The 20,374-nt window shown below is 43.4% G+C and overlaps 1 long non-coding RNA gene across 1 annotated transcript; it reads right to left on the bottom strand.

Moving 5' to 3' along the window:
- Positions 1-937: 937 nt before the first annotated feature.
- Positions 938-1,840, bottom strand: LOC115201966 (uncharacterized). Its single transcript, XR_003879868.1, has 2 exons — positions 1,802-1,840; positions 938-1,082 (listed from the first exon to the last, which is right to left on the bottom strand). It is a non-coding gene; the product is annotated as an uncharacterized LOC115201966 (long non-coding RNA).
- Positions 1,841-20,374: the final 18,534 nt, after the last annotated feature.

The raw sequence follows: 20,374 nt of genomic DNA, 5'->3' as shown, positions 1-20,374 counted from the left end.
AGAGTGGTGGAACGACCCCCTGGTGGGAGTCTAACAGGAAGTCTGTCTTCTCCTTCAGGATCTCGTCTAATGCCTGGTGACTGGGTTCATAGAAGACCTGGACATAGCCTTCCTCAGCTACCTCATGGTTACCCCACCAATACAGACAGGGTCAGGATGGGCGTTCACCACAAGAGATACCTAGTCTATAACACAGCACACAATGCCAACAACACCCAAACAATGGCTAGAGGTCAAGGAGGGAGCTCAAGGACTAACCACATTGGTGGTAGCTCCTGCTTCTACTTCCTGGGGTGTCATTGGGTCACAACGTGGAAGGCCGAGTATTAGGATGGACACTGACAAGCCGTACGCATGGAAAGCGCATCGCTGAGTTGAACTATGTGAAGAAGCACCAGACCATTCACCCCAAGGAGAGGCCCTTCAAGTGCAAACTATATGACAAGCGCTTCTCTTTTCTGAGTAACCTTATCAGACATAGGAGTGTCCACAATGGGGAGAAATCTTAGAAGTGTGGTTTTAGATGTACACAGGGGATATCTGGGAACCATTCCTTAGCTGACATTTTATAGTTATGTGAAGTGTCTTGGGGTAAGAGGGTAATTAACCACATACCACTAATTAACCCTTTTTTAACTTGTCATTTGAAACAGGCTTGAGTAAATACCTGTTTTTAGAGAGACAGTAAACCTGGGCTAGAACAAGGACCGTTGAATATTTACCTTACTGAGGTGATGTAGATGGAATAAAATCATTCTGTTATTTTCTACTCTAGCTTACACACTGTTCTTTTGTAAAGAAGTCTGTTCTCAGCTTGAAAGATATTGATCATCAGGGTTTGGTAGGTTACTTTCTAAGTGTAATCCGTTGCATTCAGTAATGTAACTTTTGGATTATGTGGTGGATATTATAAAATAAGGATTTGCTGGATTCCAAGTCAAACTAAGATTCTTTATTTTTCTGAGCTCAGGAGAATAACAGAGTTACACAGCGCAGTCAGTCTGAATTCTGAAGCATTGGGTGATAATCACATATCTTTATAGTTTCCTGTTCTTGGGCGGGACTTTCAGTTCTCCTTTTATCTATACAAGGACACAGAAGCAAGCTGGTTTGTAACAGAATTATAATCAGAACAGGAGATTATAATACGACAGTTTTACAAGGTTAGTCACATACTCAGTTATGTGGACACATACAATTAATATTTCCCATTACAATTACCCAAACTCAGTAACGTAATATGATTACTTTGGTACTCTTGGATTACTTTTCCCTTAAAGGGCATTAGAAGAAGGCAAAATGGATCCATCAAACGCATTTGGTGTCATCATAGTGGTCTCTGACCTGTGGTCAGACTCACTCAGATGGAACAAACTTAAACTTGCACCTTATTTCAATGCTGAATTGAATGTCAATGAGAAAACAGAATAAATTCAGCCACACATTTGTTTCACTACAAAAACTGTCTGGTGAAGTCCATCAAAAATATTGCATGTAACAGTTACATGACCTACAGCATGGTCAAGCAAGGTAATGTTTCTGACATTTTGTAACTGATAAACAACTATTGATATAGAACCACAGAGAGTTACCGCAAGTCTCAAAGAAAACAGGAGCAGCCTCCATTATTCCAGCACCATTTCAACATAATCTAATCACCTATGCTTAGTCTAATAGAGTGACAACTAAACAATACAAAACAATTTAGTCCACTCAATGTAAGCTAAATATGATGTGGCGGTCCATGGTACTGATGTGTGTGTGGGTGTATGTACAGTACCATTCAAAGGTTTGGACAGACCTACTCATTTAAGGGTTTTTCTTGACCGCAGAGTGAAGGAAAAGCAGCATATGTGGGAACTCCTTCAAGACTGTTGGTAAAGCATTCCAGGTGAAGCTGGTTGAGAGTGTGCAAAGCTGTCATCAAGGCAAAAGGTGGCTACTTTGAAGAATCTGAAATATAAAATATATTTAGATTTTTTTTCACACCTTTTTTGGTTACTACATGATATGTGTTATTTCAGAGTTTTGATGTCTTCACTATTATTCTACAATGTAGAAAGTAGTACAAATAAAGAAAAACCTTGGAATGAGTAGGTGTGTTCAAATTTGTGAATAGTACTGTATATACAATCCCGATGTGTGTGTGTGCAAGTAGAAAAAACATGTTCACTCACCCTACTTGTAGCGAAATGCCAATGCCATCCTCCTCTTTTATGTTGCCTACTGTCTATGACTCTGTCATACAGTACACACTTTTAGATTTTGTTGTCCTAGGCTACCTGACAAATACTTGCTCGCTAACTTCCTTTCATGGGCAAGAATACGTCAGGCCAGCTAGTTAATATTAGCATACTACATCTAGCTAGCTACATGTTGAACTTCCATCCTCACAGGCCAGGGGTACAATGTATGAATGTATGGTTGGGTCAGAATTGTTGTTATAATCATTGGCCAATACGGAGAATTAAGTAAAACCACAAGTCCAAATTCTTATCTCCATCGATGGCTAATTTAGGAAAGGGGCGATTTTAGGTAACACAACGAGACGCAACAGTTCAAGTTTTTTACTGTCAATAATTAAGTTTGGCTTGTGATGTGATTGGTCTGAAGCCAAATCCAAACTGGCTTGGCACTTTTTTTGTTTGTTGGTGAGCCAGAACCATTCGCAACTGAGCTCACTGTTTAGCTCAACACTGATTGGCTGTTATTTAAAAACAATTTAAATATCAAGGGAGGCCAAATGCTCGTAGGCTTTCCATGCTACTGGCGGCAACAATGTCATACACTTTCTGACCAGATAGATACAGCTAAACATACTGAAACCAAGCGGTTTCAATCGCTCGGGATACTTTCTCCGGTGAGATACATTCAGCCTATTACGAATTGAAACGCAGAGACGAAATATGTCTTATTTTCTTGGTCAATTGTTTTGGGAAGCCTGGCTTCCCTTGCCATCCATGAATACACGCCACTAAGTGAGCGTGTTAGCGAGTACATGTACTTAGTTACTCCCCAACACTGCTGAACATAGGAGATGTAATGTGTAATTTAATCAACAGTACCGTATTTCAAAAGAACAGCGCGCCTTTCATTTAACCACACCCTTTGCGCTATGACGCCAACCAATAAGATATTTTCTTTTCAGTGTAAACGGAAGAACAATTTTCACGTTAGGGTTTTAATTGATCTAGTCGTTTATTAACACTCTATATCTCAAAATGAGTCATTTAACTGCACAGCATCACATACTTACATCAGGTAGTATTTAATTCGCGTTGTAGACAGGACTTGGTTGATATTTTTTAGCTAACAATGGCTAACTGTGTGTTTTTTCACACTCAAATAGCCTCCATCATGGAGGTACTAGCGAATGCAGCCGTGGCAGAGATATGTAAACTCGTAGACGACGACTATGCAGTGTTTCGTTTGGAAATAACTCAAAGCCAAAAAGAAAACGGGGCAATGCGGAGGAAACTACAGCTACTGGAACTGAAGGTGGCACGGGAGCGCGCAGAGAGGACAACGCGAAAGCGCGTCCTCGACAGTCGCCCCAGTAGTGTCAAGATCCTCGACCGATACAGAGGAATGACAAGAGGTACATTTTGCGGAATGCCGAGTTTATTTTTACAGAGACAGTGCACATGAATCAACGTTTCAGTAAAAGTGCCAGTTTTAGTCAGCCGGCTATTACAATACAGATAAGAAATTAGCAGTGAGCACATGCAAAGCAACATAGGACAAGCAACATGTAGCACAAAAAACAACAAAACACAATACATAAAAGCAACAAACAGTGTTTACACACCTCACAAGCTACTGACAACAGATAATATGGAAAGCACAGCTAGGGATTATGTTCACAAATCTGATAGTCCTTTAGCCATTTCACTATGTTTTTGTGATGGTGCAGTGATGTGTTTCTGATGGCAGTGTGTTCCAGACATGTGAAGGTCTCATAGAGAAAGCAGTTTGACTAAAGGTGCTTTTCCTTAAGGGAACAAACAATACTGTCACTTCTAGCTGCTGCCATGGGTTTGGGTTTTCTGTTTGACAAAAGTACTAAGTGGAGGGGGAGCCAGGCCGGTTAGGATCTTGAATACAAGACATGCATCGGTGTGTTGCACAAGCTTTTCTCAAATCTGAGGATGTAACAGTGATGATGTCTATCAAGCACTTTGAGCCTGTTTGTAGACAGACTGAATGGGTTTTAATGTTGGACAGCAAGCTTGGGCCCAACTAGTCAAGCAGTATGTTAAGTGGGGGAGTAGCATAACATTGAAGTACAGTTTTGCTGCCTCTGTAGTGAAACAATTTCTTATGTATCGGAAATTAGCTAGGTTACACTGTGCATGTGTTTAGATGTGTTGCCCAGAATCAATGGTGGAAAAATTACTCAATTGTCATACTTGAGTAAAAGTAAAGATACCTCGATAGAAAAGTATTCAAATTAAAGTGTAAGTCACTCAGTAAAATACTGCTTGAGCAAAAGTCTAAAAGTATCTGGTTTTTAAAATGCAAAATGCATCATACAGGCTGTGTTTCTGTATTTTGAAAGTTAGATATCTTGAAATCTTGATTGCTGACAGTCCCAAAATGTTTTGCGTATATCAACAATGGACTAATGAAACAAATACCAAAATATAGTTTTGGTTGGAGTTTTCCATGAAGTACAGTAATGGAAAAAGGTACTCAATATTCATACTTAAATACTATACATGAAATTCCTTATATTAAGCAAACCAGAGAGCATGATTTGTATTTTTTTACGGACAGATAGGGCACACTACAACACTCAGACATAATTTACAAACTCAGTATTTGGGTTTAGTGAGTCCGCCAGATCAGAAGCAGTAGGAATGACATTGCGTTACATTGATAGGTGTGTGAATTGTACCATAATTCTGTCTGCCTGAGTATTTTTACTTAAGTACTTTACACCACTGCCCAGAATTGGTTCTTGGTCAGTTTTTGGATAGTATGCCATACTTCCCCTAATTACTTAGCTATCTTAAAAAACATTTTTATTTTACCTTTATTTTACCAGGCAGGTCAATTAAGAACAAATTATTCTTGCATACACTATCATATTCTCACCAGATTCTTGATTACCGTAAATTCCGGACTATAAGCCGCATCTTTTTTCCCACGCTTTGAGCCTCGCGGCTTAAACAATGACGCGGCTAATATATGGATTTTTCCCGCTTTCAATATTTTTTTCAAAAAAAAAACCACATTCTGTGACGTGCTCAGTTTTTTGGCGGCATGAAGCTTTCATTAGACCAATGAAATTGCCGAACGGGTTAAGGTCAAACAACTTTTTTGTTTACTGTTTAGATTAAATTGAGCGCTCTCAAACTTCCCATCATTCTGATTACGGTAGTCATTTTGTCACCCTCATCATGGCAAAGACAAGGAGAAATGCATATGATGCAGCTTTCAAGTTGAAGGTGATTGATCTGGCTGTTGGAAAAGGAAATAGAGCTGCTGCATGGGAGCTTGGTCTTAATGAGTCGATGATAAGACGTTGGAAACAACAGCGTGAGGAATTGACTCAGTGCAAAAAGACAACTAAAGCTTACTGCTAATTATTATTTTTTGTTACAAGCCGTGTTTCGTTAGCCTATTTATTTTTGTTACAAGCCGTGTTTCGTTAAAGCCTGTGTAAAGTTCATTTGTTTCAATGTACCGGTAGGCACCTGTGGCTTATAGACATGTGCGGCTTATTTATGTTCAAAATACCGGTAACTTAATTTCCTATTGTCATACTCAATTAAAATAATGTGATGCATGGAATATAATCAATCAATCAACAGCATATCAAGAATTTATAAGAAGTATTACCTTACATCCAGAGCCAGATTACCGAACAGGCTCTATTTTCATGTAATCTGACCAAAGCGCCGGTTCGAATCCAAGTGCCAGTGCCATTTAGCAAACTCCAGGCGTTTACATATGTTGGAGGACATGAAAATAGAGCTCTTTGGCCATGCACACCAGTGGTCGGTTTGGCGTTGAAATGAGGATGCATGAGCAGAAAATAACCCCATACCTACTGTAATATATGATGGTGGATCTTTGATGTTATGGGGCTGTTTTGCTTCCATTTGTCCTGGGGCCCTTGTTAAGGTCAATGGCATCATGAACTTTACCCAGAACCAGGACATTTTAGCCAAAAACCTGGTTGCCTCAAACTTGGCCGCAAGTGAATCTTCCAGCAAGACTATAACCCAAAGAACACATCAAAATCCACAAAGAAATTATTAATTGGCCATAAAAATCAACATTTTGCAATGGCCATCACAGTCTCCGGACTTGAAACCCATTGAAAACCTATGGTTTGAATTGAAGTTGGCAGTCCATAAGGGCAGACAAAGGATATCAAGGATCTGGAAGGATTCTGTATGGAGGAATGGTCTATGATCCCTCCCAATGTGTTCTCCAATTCATAAAACATGTTCGAAAAAAGGCTATGCGCCGTTATCCTCGCAAGGTAGAGTATTGAAAGGAATTCAAAACGGGTGTACATTTTTTTATGATTTGTTAAACAAAACCTCTCTCTGAGCAATTGTAAGAAAATAATATAATTTCCCCCTTCTTTTTTTTTAATTGCTCAGTATTTATCAAGGGTGTTAATAATTTCGGACCCCACTGTAGGTGTCCCGGGGCCCCAGATGTGGTAGTCCAGCCATGCTTACATCCTTGCCAATTGTAGACAGTGTCAATAGTGTACAATATATCGTTGAGCATTGACAGTGGTACTTAACTTAACCACCCCTTTCCCCCCAATCACTCTCTTAGGTGGAGGACATCTCACTGGAGGCCACAGGAGCTTTGTGAAGCCAGCAGGACACAATACATGGAGAGATGACCAACCAATCACTGTTGATGAGGGGAGTGGAACCTCAACCCAGCATGTTATTGTGATAGAGGTTAGTGTCATAGTGTAACATAAAAAATTACACTACATCAAATGTGGCCTGTTTATTTCAGAAAGGCTCCCCTCAGCTATTCACTTGCTTACATGTACATTCTTATTTATCTGCCAAAGGGGAGCTTGTGACGACAACATTGTTAACCAATTCAACTCATGTACTGATAATAACCTCCTCTCTTCTTGTTAGTCTGCAGATGCAGAGGCTGCAGGTCCTGGAGGATCGTCTCTGGTCAAGCAGGAGACGACTGAAGGAGAGGACCCACGACACAGTAGAGACATCCAGACTGGAGAAGAGGCTGGCGTAGCGCCCCCTGTAGCCACAAAGATAATCGCCGCCTCACCCCAGCCCAGGACCCGATGCAGCATCACGGAATTCAGTGGAACGCCAAACGCCGTCCTCAAGTCAGAGACAGACACAGAGACTTTAACTGTAACACACAGGCTTTTACACAAAGGATCTGACCACAGACCAGACACAGAAAGACTGCAGCTGGGACCACTGGGCTGTCATCCTGCTCCCGGCTCAGAGTATTTACTTTACGGTAATCCAAAACCGAGGACTGTTCATTCCCATCGGGACTCAGGTGACGCGTTAGAGACTGGCAATGATCCGTCTTGTTCTTACACTACAGAGATGGACCTTGGCAACATGCCCTTGGGTTTAGAGACACAGACTGATCTGTCTAGAGGGGACTGGAACCAGTACAGTAGTAGTGTGTACTCTGAAGGGTGCCTAGATAAGAAAGGGGGGGTTATAGTCTTAGATGAGGTGACTGTGAAAGTGGAGGGCGACGCTCCTCTGACATGGAATGTAGACGAGACTCACTTAGGAGAAGGACACTCACAAGGCAGAGATTTATTAGATTACAGGGAAAGTTTAGAGACAAATCCATATGTTTTGACCCACTCCCCTTTACACATGCTCAGGGGTCGCGACCCAGTGACCACGCCGATGGGGCATTCCGATCAGGTATTGAACTCAAACGACAGGGCTAGAGCTGAGACTCAGGAAGGGGGAGCCACATCAGGCAATAGTATAGATAAACCGTTCCTCTGCATGCTCTGTAACAAAGGCTTCAGCTGCCTCCAGAAGGTGGAGATCCACCAGAGGGTCCACACAGGGGTGAAACCCTTCAGCTGTACCCAGTGTCACATGTGCTTCGCCCAGGCTGGTGACCTGAAGAGGCATCACAGGGTCCACACAGGGGAGAAACCGTTCAGCTGCCACCTGTGCCAGGCCAGTTTCTCACACTCGTCCAACCTGAAGAGGCACCTGAAAGTCCACACTGGAGAGAGGCCATTTGCCTGTACGCACTGCGGGAAGAGGTTCTCAGAAAGGAGATACCTCAGGATACACCAGCAGAAAAACCATTCCACTGTATAACATAGAAAGTAACCATTCCACTCGATAGCTTCTGATGTTTAGATCAAACCCTGCATTAAAGACAAGATACATTTTCATTGTTGTCAGCGGAAAAGATCCACAGATGCATGTGGAATAACGAGAGTAACAGATTTCAGATTGTTTAATATTCCTGGGTAGAATATTGCATCCAGACATTGTGTAATATATATTGTGTTTGTACTGTGTAGGCTATTTGATGTTCACAAATGCCTGTTTCATTACTTCCATTCAACTACTTCATTAAATTCTCAAGACTTTTAATGAGAAAATTAATGCAGTTTATCAAATTCATGCAGATGTTTTGCTGAGACGTGTATGTGTGGTTTTCATATGGTGTATTTGAAATGTGTTTTATTTAGTTAACACAAAATGTGAGTTTTCATTCTGACTTTTATTGAATCTCTTTTTAGTATACATCACATTTGATCTTACCCTTTTCTGCATACACCAGACAGCGCTTTATAACCAATACAGGGACAGAAAGTAGCCTATGAATGGGAGGCTAGGAGCCATTTACAGTGCCTTCAGAAAGTAATCACACCCCTTGACTTTTTCCACATTTTGTTCTGTTACTGCCTGAATTTTAAATATCTTTTTTTGTCACTGGCCTACACACAATACCCCACAATGTCAAAGAGGATTTATATTTTTGTGGAAATGTAATAAATTAACAAAAAATGAAATGTCTTGAGTCAATAATATTCAACCCCTTTGTAATGGCAAGCCTAAATAAGTTCAGTAGTAAAAATGTGCTTACGAAGTCACATAATGAGTTGCATGGACTCACTCTGTGTGCAATAGTAGTCTTTAACATTATTTTTTAATGACAACCTCATCTCTGTATCACATACATACATACAGATAATAAGGTCCCTCAGTCGAGCAGTGAATTTCCAACACAGATTCAACCACAAAAACCAGGGAGGTTTTCCAATGCCTCGCAAAGAAAGGTGCATATTGGTAGATAAAAAAAAAAGATAAATAAAAAAGCAGTCATTGAATATTCCTTTGAGCATGGTGATGTTACTAATTACACTTTGGGTGGTGTATCAATACACCCAGTCACTAAAACGATACAGGCGTCCTTCCTAACTCAGTTGCCGGAGGGGAAAGAAACCACTCAGGGATTTCACCATGAGGCCAATGGTGACTTTAAAACAGTTACAGAGTTTAATGGCTGTGATAGGAGAAAACTGAGGATGGATGAAAAGCATTGTAGTTACTCCACAATACTAACCTAGTTAGAGTGAAAAGAAGGAAACCTGTACAGAATGCAAATATTCCAAAACATGCATCCTGTTTGCAACAAGGCACTAAAGTAATACTGCAAAAAATGTGTTATGTTTGGGGCAAATCCAATATAACACAGTACTGAGTACCACTTTCCATATTTTCAAGCATAGTGGTGGCTGTATCATGTTATGGGTATGCTTGTAATTGTTAAGGACTGGGGAGTTGTTCAGGATCAAAAAAAATATGGAATGGAGCTAAGCACAGACAAAATCCTAGAGGAAACCCTGGTTCAGTCTACTTTCCACCAGACACTGGGAGATTTATTCACCTTTCAGCAAGACAATAACTGTCACGTCCTGACCATAGAAAGCTTTTATTTTCTATGGTAGAGTAGGTCAGGGCGTGACTGGGGGTTTTGTCTAGTTTATTTATTTCTATGTTGGTTCTAGTTTCTTTTTTCTATGTTTCTTTTTTTTGGGATGATCTCCAATTAGAGGCAGCTGGTCATCGTTGTCTCTAATTGGGGATCATATTTAAGTTGTTGTTTTTCCCACTAGGTTTTGTGGGAGATTATTTTGAGTAAGTGTATGTTGCACCTCTTCGTCACGGTTTGTTGTTTTGTTTATTCGTTTATTTGTATGTCTTGCATAGTTTCACAGTTTAAATAAAATGTGGAACAATACACATGCTGCACTTTGGTCTCCTTCGTATGACATACGTGACAGAATCTCCCACCACCAAAAGACCAAACAGTGTGGTCAGGAGGACTGGACATGGGAGGACATCCTGGATGGCAAGGGATCCTATACATGGGAGGAGATCCAGGCCGGATGGGATCGCCTCCCATGGGAACAGGTGGAGGCAGCGAGAGAGGAACGGTGACAATACGAGGAACTAGCACGGCAACGACGGAAGCACGAGAGGCAGCCCCCAAAATGTTTTGGGGGGGCACACAGGTAGATTGGCAGAGTCAGGGTGGAGACCTGAGCCAACTCCCCGTGCTTACCGTGGGGCGCATGTGAACTGTCAGGCACCGTGTTATGCTGTGATGAGCACTATATCTCCAGTGCGCATTCATAGCCCAGTGCGCTCTGTGCCTGCTCCCCGCATTTGCCGTGCTAGAGTGGGCATTCAGCCAGGACGGATTGTGCCGGCTCAGCGCTCCTGGTCTCCAGTGCGCCTCCTCGGTCCAGGATATCCTGCGCCAGTGCACCTTCACAGCCCAGTTTGTCCTGTGCCTGCGCCCCACACTAGCCGGGCTAAAGTAAGCATCCAGCCAGGATGGGTTGTGCTAGCCTTATGCTCCAGACCTCCAGTGCGCCTCCACGGCCCAGTATATCCTGTGCCTGCTCTGCGCACCCGGCCTCCAGTGCGTCTCCCCAGTCCGGTGAGACCTCCACGTAATAAGCCTCCAGTGATGATCCATGGCCTGAAGCCTCCAATGACGATCCATGGCATGAAGCCTCCAGTGATGATCCATGGCCCGGAGCCTGAAGTGATGATCCATGGCACGGAGCCTCCAGTGATAATCCATGGCAAGAAGCCTGTAGGGATGATCCATGGCCCGGAGCCTGTAGGGATGATCCATGGCACGAAGCCTCCAGTGATAATCCATGGCCCGGAGCCTCCAGTGATGATCCATGGCGTCGTGCCTGCCGTGATGATCCACGTTGCGGAACCTCCTATGACGGCCCACAGTCCGGAACATCCTGTAACGGCCCCCTGTCCGGAACCTTCGGCGACGTCCCCAAGTCCGGAGCTTCCGGCGACGTCCCGCAGTCCGGAGCTTCCGGCGACGTCCCGCAGTCCGGAGCTTCCGGCGACGTCCCGCAGTCCGGAGCTTCCGGCGACGTCTCGCAGTCCGGAACATCCTGAGAAGGCCCCCTGTCCGGAACCTTCGGCGACGTCCCGAAGTCCCGAGCTTCCGGCGACGTCCCGCAGTCCGGAGCTTCCGGCGACGTCCCGCAGTCCGGAGCTTCCGGCGATGTCCCGCAGTCCGGAGCTTCCGGCGACGACCCGCAGTCCGGAGCTTCCGGCGACGTCCCGCAGTCCGGAACATCCTGAGACGGCCCCCTGTCCGGAACCTTCGGCGACGTCCCCAAGTCCGGAGCTTCCGGCGACGTCCCGCAGTCCGGAGCTTCCGGCGACGTCCCGCAGTCCGGAGTCTCCGGCGACGATCTGCAGTCCGGAGCCTCCGGCGACGTCCCGCAGTCCGGAGCCTCCGGCGACATCCCGCAGTCCGGAACATCCTGAGACGGCCCCCTGTCCGGAACCTTCGGCGACGTCCCCAAGTCCGGAGCTTCCGGCGACGTCCCGCAGTCCGGAGCTTCCGGCGACGTCCCGCAGTCCGGAGCTTCCGGCGACGTCCCGCAGTCCGGAGCTTCCGGCGACGTCCCGCAGTCCGGAGCTTCCGGCGACGTCCCGCAGTCCGGAGCTTCCGGCGACGTCCCGCAGTCCGGAGCTTCCGGCGACGTCCCGCAGTCCGGAGTCTCCGGCGACGTCCCGCAGTCCGGAGTCTCCGGCGATGATCCGCAGTCCGGAGCCTCTGGCGATGATCCATTGTCCGGTGACACAAAAGTGGAGGGATCAGCTGGCGGAGCGGGGATTACGCCCCGAACCGGAGCCGCCTCCTATGCTGGCAAATAAGCAGGATGAGAGGGTTCTTCGTCCTGCACCAGAACTGCCTCCGATGCAGGAGGATCCACGGGATGTGAAGGTTCTTCGTCCTGCACCAGAGCCGCCACCGACATTAGACCCTCCCTGTTTTTTTTTGTTGTTTCAGGTTTTGGCGTTCGGAAGTCCGCACCTTTGGGGGGGGTACTGTCACGTCCTGACCATAGAAAGCTTTTATTTTCTATGGTAGAGTAGGTCAGGGCGTGACAGGGGGTTTTGTCTAGTTTATTTATTTCTATGTTGGTTCTAGTTTCTTTTTTCTATGTTTTTTTGGGGGGATGATCTCCAATTAGAGGCAGCTGGTCATCGTTGTCTCTAATTGGGGATCATATTTAAGTTGTTGTTTTTCCCCACTAGGTTTTGTGGGAGATTATTTCGAGTAAGTGTATGTTGCACCTCTTCGTCACGGTTTGTTGTTTTGTTTATTCGTATGTCTTGCATAGTTTCACAGTTTAAATAAAATGTGAAACGATACACATGCTGCGCTTTGGTCTCCTTCGTACGACAAACGTGACAATAACCTAAAACACAAGGCCAAATCTACACTGGAGTTGCTTACCAAGAAGACAATCTGCTTGAAAATCTATGGCAAGACCTGAAAATGGTTGTCTAGCAATGATCAACAACCAATTTGAGAGAGCTTGAAGATTTTGGAAATGAATATTGGGCAAATGTTTCACAATCCAGGTGAATCTCAAAGAATCAGCTGTAATCGCTGCCAAAAGGTGCTTCTACAAAGTGTTGACTCAGGGGTGTGAATACTTATGTAAATTAGATATTTCTGTATTTCATTTTCAATAAATTAGAGAGCATTTCTAAGAACATGTTTTTACTTTGTCATTATGGGGTATTTTGTGTAGACTGGTGAGAAACATTATTTTTGATCCATTTTGAATTCAGGCTGTAACACAACAGCATGTGGAAGAAGTCATGGGGTAGAAATACTTTTGAAGGCACTGTACACAGGACCCGCAACACATCAACCTTCTGAGTTTGCTGACTTTTCATGACACTTACTGTGTATTGAGTGAGTGACAGGGAGAATAAGCAAGAGAGAAGGGGGAGAAACTTTACATGACTCACCAAGGGAGTTATTTGTTGAATCAGGACACAAGGGCTTTCCACCTGAAAAAAAGGCTAGTTAAAAGGATTTTATTTTCTTTACAAACGTATATTATCAGAAGCAGTACTATATCAATTGGATCGACTTACACTAAGATCAGGCAATCATGGGCAGATGAAATACACGGCTGGAACCACAATTTGAGTAATTTCGACATCCCAGCGCTGGGTCAATATTGGCCAAACACAGCATTGGGTTAATTAAACCCAGCGGGTTTGAGTTGTGCATCTAACCCAGCGCCTTGGGTTGAGTGCTTGACCCAACTGCTAGGTAATTTAGACTATTTTGCTGGGTTAAACAACCCAGTATGTTGGATTGGACATAAGCACAGCACATTAGGTTGGGGGATTGACCCAGCAGCTGGGTCATTTTTTATGTAATCCTTATTTTCAGTGTCATCCTAATTAAAATGTTGTCTCTACCATTTGCACCCCCTCCCTTTCCTACACACACAATCAAGGTACAATGTTGAATTTAAAATAATTAATTTGCATTGCCTGCATTTCAGAACATACATCCCATATATATATATATATATTTCTCAATTTCCCATTATTTTTGTGTCAAAATGTGCAATTCACACTCCGACCTGTGAAAGGCAACAATAACCAACACAGCGTCCAGTCTACCGGAAACTCACACGAAGAAGAAGTAAACAGAAAGTGAACAGTGACTAAGAACAATTTCCATTTGAGCGTTTTCATTGTTATTTAGACGTTTATTAACACCCTGGAACTCAATATATTACTAAATTAACTGCACAGTACCACATACTTGCAGCGTTTAATACGCGCTGGAGACTGGACTTGGTTGGTAGATGTTATCTAGGTAACGCTAGCGAACAATGGCTAACTGTATGGTTTTTCATACTCAAATAGCCTCCATCATGGAGGTGCTAGCGAATGCAGCCGTGGCAGAGATCTGTAAACTCGTAGACGACGACTATGCAGTGTTTCGTTTGGAAATAAGTCAAAGCCAGAAAGAAAACAGGGGTTTGCGAAGGAAACTACAGCTTCTGGAACTGAAGGTGTCACGGGAGCGCGCAGAGAGGACAATGCGAGAGCGCGTCCTCACCAGTCGTCCCAGTAGTGTCAAGATCCTCGACCGAAACAGAGAAATGTCAAGAGGTACAGTTTGCATAACAGTGTGTTGTGCACAACAATAGTGGAATCGGTATTCAAAATAAAAGTAACCTATTGAAACTGATTCAGACTGATAAAAATAGTGGAATCATGCCACAATCATGCTAAACCAGGTTGTAATGTTCTTATATAAATTCAACAAATGACTAATTAGTTAATTTGGCAAAAGTACAAATCTGTTAATTGTACTGTGGATGTATAGACTACAGAATTAAATTGGGGCATTATTATATTGCAGTGTACATACAGCCTTACCTATGGACCTTGGGTCCATGAAATGAGATATCAGCCTACTCAGTGACACCCACAGATTACAATCCTGAAGAGTTTGCAGAAATATTAGCGTCGTAGTTCTTATTGTGGAACTGTGGGAAATCGCCTCACCTTTCAGCCTATCCCATAAGGTGGCACACAATTGGCTCAGCGTCATCCGGGTTAGAGTTTGGCCGGGGTAGGCTGTCATTTGTAAATAAGAATTGGTTCTTAACTGACTTGCCTAGTTAAATAAAGGTTAAATAAATATTGTGCGTATTTAACATTGCAATGTGAATGTACACCCTTACCTATGGATCTTGGGTCCATAAAACGGGGTATTAGCCTACTCGGTGACACCCACAGAACACAACTGTGAATAGTTTAAACAAATATTAGCATTGTGGAACTTTAACTGTGGGAAATCACCGCATTATACAGCCTATTCCTTACCAAGATCATAGGTATAAGGGTGTACATTGCAAAATGCATGTTCAATACAATAGACTGAATAGTGATGTGATTTCCTACAGTTAAACACAATAAGAGCTACGCCGCTAATATTTGTGTAAACTCTTCAGAATTGTAATCTGTGGGTGTCACTGAGTAGGCTGATACCTATGGATCTTGGGTCCATGAAATGGGGTAAGGCTGTACAGTGCATATAAGTATGCCTCCAATGCAATTATGAAGTCTACATCCACAGTGCGATTAACATATTTTGTTTTTGTTGCGTTAAACTAAATTGTCTTTGGTTGAATTTATATAACATTCCAACCTTGTTTAGAATTATCTAGTCCAATTGTGGCATGATTCCACCATTTTTTTCCATTTGCATCAATGGGGGACTTTGCCTTCAAACTAGGTTTGAAGGCAAACCATTCCACTATTGTTGCTCATGCTAATATTGTTCATGACACACACATTTTTCAGAAGGCCAAGGCTGTGCAGCCTGTCGCCATTCATATATAGCGCACTGCCTCTCCCCTGTTCCCTTCTGCATGTGTTCAGATGTGTTACCTAGAATTGGGTCTTGGTCACTTTTTGGATAGTATGCAATAATTCCCCTGATTACTTAGCTATCTTGTGCAAAAACACTATAGCATATTCTAACCACATTCTTGATGTACTGCATTTCCTATTATTTCCTCAATGAAAACAATGTGATGCCAGTAACAATACATTGATCAATACAAAGCATATCAAAAAGTTATGAAAAGTGTTACCTTACATCCTTGCCAATTCTAGACAGTATCAATAGTGTACAATATACCATTGAGCATTGACAGGTGCCTAACCTAACCACCTCTTTTCCCCCAATCACTCTCTCAGGTGAAGGACATCTCACTCGAGGCTACAGGAGCTCTGTGAAGCCAGCGGGACACAATACATGGAGAGATGACCAACCAATCACTGTTGATGAGGAGAGTGGAACCTCAACCCAGCACGTTATCATGATAGAGGTTAGTGTCATAGTGGTGCATTAAAAATTACGGTTACTTTGACAATAACAGTTGGCCAGTTTATTTCATAAAGGCCCCCCTCAGCTCTCAGCTATTCACTAGCTTCCATGTACATCCTTATTTATCTGCCATAGGGGAGCTTGTGAGACTTCCCTACGACATTGTTATTCAATTCAACCCATGTACCGGTAATAACCTCCTCTCTTCTTGTGTCAGTCTGCAGACGTAGAGGCTGCAGGTCCTGGGGTCAAGCAGGAGAGGTCTGAAGGAGAGGAGGACCCACAGCACAGCAGAGACATCCAGGCTGGAGCACCCCCTGTAAGCACAGAGGACCCCACCACCGCCCCAGCGCTGCCCAGGACCCGAAGCAGCATCACGGAGGTCAGTGGAACCCAGAACGCTGTCCTCAAGTCAGAGACCGACACCAAGACTTTAACTGTAACACACAGGCTCTTACACACAGGTTCTGACCACAGATCAGACCCAGAGAGACTTGGGCGGGGGAGACTGGGCTGTCCTCCTGCTCCCGGTTCTGACTACTTACCGGTATTTCACCAGAGGATGGTTCATTGCCGTGGAGATGGTGATGATGACGCGATAGACACTGGTGGTGATGAGCCGTCTTGTTCTTACGCTACGGAGATGGACCCTGGCAACATGCCCTTGGGTTTAGAGACACAGACTGATCTGTCTAGAGGGGACTGGAACCGGTACAGTAGTAGTGTATACTCTGAAGGGTGCCTAGATGAGAAAGGGGAGGTTATAGTGGTAGATGAGGTGGCTGTGAAAGTAGAGGGCGTCATTCCTCCCACATGGAATGCAGATAGTTCCCTAGGAAACAGACACTCACAAGGCAGAGATTTCTTAGATTACAGGGAAAGTTTAGAGACAAATTCAGATGTCGAGACCCACTCCCCTTTACACGCATTCAGGGATCGCGACCCAGTGTCCACGTCGATGGGGCCTTCCGATTCACACGGCCGCGTCCTTTTGGATCAAGTATTGAACTCAAAGGACCAAAGGACCAAGGCTCAGGGAGGGGGAGCAACATCAGGCAATAGTAAAGAGAAACGGTTCTTTTGCATGTTCTGTAACAAAGGCTTCAGCTGCTCCCAGAATGTGGAGATCCACCAGAGAGTCCACACAGGAGAGAAACCTTACAGCTGCCCCCAGTGTCACATGCGCTTCGCCCAGTCTGGCAGCCTGAAGAGGCACCAAAGGGTCCACACAGGGGAGAAACCATACAGTTGCCCCCAGTGTGAGAAGAGGTTCTCCCGCCAACACCTGCTGAAGACGCACCTGAAGGTTCACACGGGAGAGAGGCCGTTCGCCTGTACGCACTGCGGGAAGAGGTTCTCAGAGAGGAGCTACCTCCGGATACACCAGCAGAAAAATCATTCTACTCTATAACATAGAAAGTTTGTTTAGATCAAACCCTGCAATAAAGATAGTCAGCGACATGACTTAGATGTACAAAGTAAACGGCGGTAGTGGGCAATTTCTACAACAACTAAGAGTGTTGATGCACAAGGCTAAACTTCTCTGATGTTTTGGTCCTGCAGCTACCACCTTGTAGAAGCGTGAAGCGAACCTGTGTACATGTGCAGATACTCTTTGTGACTGTGTGAGACCATTACGCTCATCACAATATCTGTGGTTCTGCTCGTGGCAACCACATAACGAGTCTTCCTTTTAAAGACAAAAGGTTCATTTTCATTGTTGTCAGAATAACAAATTTCAGTGTTGAATATTCCTGGGTAAAATATTGTAGTCAGGCATTGTGTGATACACATATAATTACAGTGCCTTCAGAAAGTATTCACACCACTTTACTTTTTCCATCATTTGTTGTATTACTGGCCTACACACAATACCCCATAATGTGAAAGTGGAATTATGTTTTTAGACATTATTACAAATTAATAAAAAATGAAAAGCTGAAATGTCTTGAGTCAATAAGTATTCAACCCCTTTGTTATGGATAGCCTAAATAAGTTCAGGAGTAAAAATGTGTCACATAAGTTGCATAGTGTTTAACATGATTTTTTAATGACTACCTCGTCTCTGTCACACATACAGATAATTGTCAGGTCCCTCAGTCGAGCAGTGAATTTCAAACACAGATTCAACCACAAAGACCAGGAAGGTTTTCCAATGCCTCGCAAAGAAGGGCACATATTGGTAAATGGGTAAAATTAAAATAAAAGCAGGCATTGAATATCCCTTTGACCATGAGGAAGTTATTAATTACACTTTGCATGGTGTATCAATACACCCAGTCACTAAAAATATACAGGCATCCTTCCTAACTCAGTTGCCGGAGAGGAAAGAAACCACTCAGCGACTTCACCATGAGGCCAATGGTGACTTTGAAACAGTTACAGAGTTTAATGGCTGTGATAGGAGAAAACTGAGGATGGATGAAAAGCATTGTAGTTACTCCACAATACTAACCTAATTGACAGAGTGAAAAGAAGGAAGCCTGTACATGCAAATATTCCCAAACATGCATCCTGTTTGCAAATAGGCACTAAAGTAAAACTGCAAGAAATGTGGCTAAGAAATTAACTTTGTCCTGAATACAAAGCGTTATGTTTGGGGCAAATCCAAAACAACCCATAACTGAGTACCACACTACATATTTTCAAGCATGGTGGTAGCTGCATCATGTTATGGGTGTGCTTGTCATTGGCAAGGACTCGGGAGTTTATCATCATAAAAAGAAACAGAATAGAGCTAAGCACAGGCAAAATCCTAGAGGAAAACCTGGGTCAGTCTGCTTTCCAACAGACACTGGGAAATGAATTCACCTTGCAGCAGGACAATAACCTTAAACACAAGGCCAAATATACGCTGGCGTTGCATACCAAGATGACATTGAATGTTCCTGAGTGACCTAGTTATAGTTTTGACTTCAATCTGCTTGAAAATCTATGGCAAGACTTGAAAATGTCTGTCTAATGATCAACAACCAATTTGACAGAGCATGAAGAGCATGTTTTAAGAATAATGTGCAAATATTGTACAATCCAGGTGTGCAAAGCTCTCAGGGACATACCCAGAAAGACTCACAGCTGTAATCGCTGCCAAAGGTGATTCTAACATGTTTTGACTCGGGTTGAATACTTATCTAATCAAGATATATTTGTTTTTTTTATTTGAAAAAATTCCTGTGACACTTTTAATGAGAAAATGAATACAGTTCATCAAGTACATGCAGATTTGTTGACGTGTGTGGTTTTCATATGGTGTATTTAAAAAAAACTTGTTTCTGTTTAATAAACACAAAATGGCACTTTTCATTCTAAGACTTTCATTGAGACTCTCTTTAGTATACATCACATCTGACCTTGCCCTATTCTGCATATACCCAACATTGCTTTATAACCAATATACACTTACTAAAAATACCTACACATAACCACACACTAACAAACACCTACTCTACACGTCATTATAGTTTAGTTAGGTTTGTCTGATGACTTTTGACTTCATAGCTGACTTATTTTTACCCACATCATATTTATGTCCTCCATGATGGGTTTAACAACAATGAAGTCATTCTGTAACTACAGTAAAGCACTCAAATGTAGTGGGGATGGGTAAACACTCCGTGTTGAAAGTGTTTATTATCTGTGTGTACGTACCTGAGGGAGTGTATGTCTGTGTAACCTGTATCACCTGTCTCTTCCAGGAGGATGAGGGTCCAGAGGTGCTGCTGGTGAAGGAGGAGGGTCTGGGGAACACTGAGGAGACCATGGTGATGGAGGAAAACCAGACTACACCTCCTCCTGAATCCACAGAGGAACCAGCTGAGCAGCACAGGACCACACACAGTCTCACTGAGGTGAGCCCACTGTGAACTACTGTCTGAATGGTATTAGGTCAGTGCCTGTATCCACAAACCCTCTCAGAGTAGAAGTACTGATCTAGGATCAGTTTAGCCTTTTAGATCATAATGAATAAGATTATCAAACCATTTTTATTTAAACTTTATTTAACTAGGGAAGTTACTTAAGAACAAATTATTATTTAACAATGACAGCCTACCCCAGCCAAACCCTCCCCTAACCTGGACGACGCTGGGCCAATTGTGCACCGCCCTATGGGACTCCTGATCACGGCCAGTTGTGATACAGCCTGGGA

The sequence above is a fragment of the Salmo trutta genome, chromosome 11 (assembly GCF_901001165.1).
Source record: "Salmo trutta chromosome 11, fSalTru1.1, whole genome shotgun sequence".
In the NCBI taxonomy this organism is placed as follows: Eukaryota; Metazoa; Chordata; class Actinopteri; order Salmoniformes; family Salmonidae; genus Salmo; species Salmo trutta.
This window is presented reverse-complemented; position numbering and strand designations above follow the sequence as displayed.